General features: G+C 50.4%; 2 non-coding genes across 2 annotated transcripts; both read left to right on the top strand.

Annotated features, from left to right (window-relative positions):
• The first annotated feature begins 369 nt into the window (after nt 1-369).
• On the top strand, nt 370-488 carry LOC119344315. Its single transcript, XR_005166575.1, has one exon. It is a non-coding gene; the product is annotated as a 5S ribosomal RNA (ribosomal RNA).
• A 296-nt stretch (nt 489-784) lies between these two features.
• Nucleotides 785-903, top strand: LOC119344314. Its single transcript, XR_005166574.1, has one exon. It is a non-coding gene; the product is annotated as a 5S ribosomal RNA (ribosomal RNA).
• The last annotated feature ends 74 nt before the right edge of the window (nt 904-977 follow it).

Here is a 977-nt window from a genome sequence, read left to right on the forward strand (position 1 = left end):
GAAGTTAAGCGTGCTTGGGCGAGAGTAGTACTAGGATGGGTGACCTCCTGGGAAGTCCTCGTGTTGCATTCCCTTTTTAATTTTTTTCGCGCCGCTTGCAAAACAAAACGCACGTGTAAGTAATATATTTACCGTGTTTTATTATTTTGCACGAGTGCGGTAAGTCATAGCTGGGTGCTCACGATTCACGGGTCCAGCGTCGGCGTTGTGGCGCGGCAAGCGTGCACTGGTGCGGTTGAGAGGGAGGGGTGGAAACCGCGTTAAACTCGTCTCCGTAGTTGAGAGGGAGCGGCCAAAGCAATGTACAATCGTCTTTGTAGTGGAGCTGGGAGGGGCAAGGATAAGGGACGAAGACCGGGGTAACATGTCGGATGCGATCATACCAGCACTAAAGCATCGGATCCCATCAGAACTCCAAAGTTAAGCGTGCTTGGGCAAGAGTAGTACTAGGATGGGTGACCTCCTGGGAAGTCCTCGTGTTGCATTCCCTTTTTAATTTTTTTCGCGCCGCTTGCAAAACAAAATGCACGTGTAAGTAATATATTTACCGTGTTTTATTATTTGCACGAGTGCGGTAAGTCATAGCTGGGTGCTCACGATTCACGGGTCCAGCGTCGGCGTTGTGGCGCGGCAAGCGTGCACTGGTGCGGTTGAGAGGGAGGGGTGGAAACCGCGTTAAACTCGTCTCCGTAGTTGAGAGGGAGCGGCCAAAGCAATGTACAATCGTCTTTGTAGTGGAGCTGGGAGGGGCAAGGATAAGGGACGAAGACCGGGGTAACATGTCGGATGCGATCATACCAGCACTAAAGCACCGGATCCCATCAGAACTCCGAAGTTAAGCGTGCTTGGGCGAGAGTAGTACTAGGATGGGTGACCTCCTGGGAAGTCCTCGTGTTGCATTCCCTTTTTAATTTTTTTCGCGCCGCTTGCAAAACAAAACGCACGTGTAAGTAATATATTTACCGTGTTTTATTATT

The sequence above is a fragment of the Triticum dicoccoides genome, unplaced genomic scaffold (genome assembly GCF_002162155.2).
Source record: "Triticum dicoccoides isolate Atlit2015 ecotype Zavitan unplaced genomic scaffold, WEW_v2.0 scaffold163747, whole genome shotgun sequence".
Lineage (NCBI taxonomy): Eukaryota > Viridiplantae > Streptophyta > Magnoliopsida > Poales > Poaceae > Triticum > Triticum dicoccoides.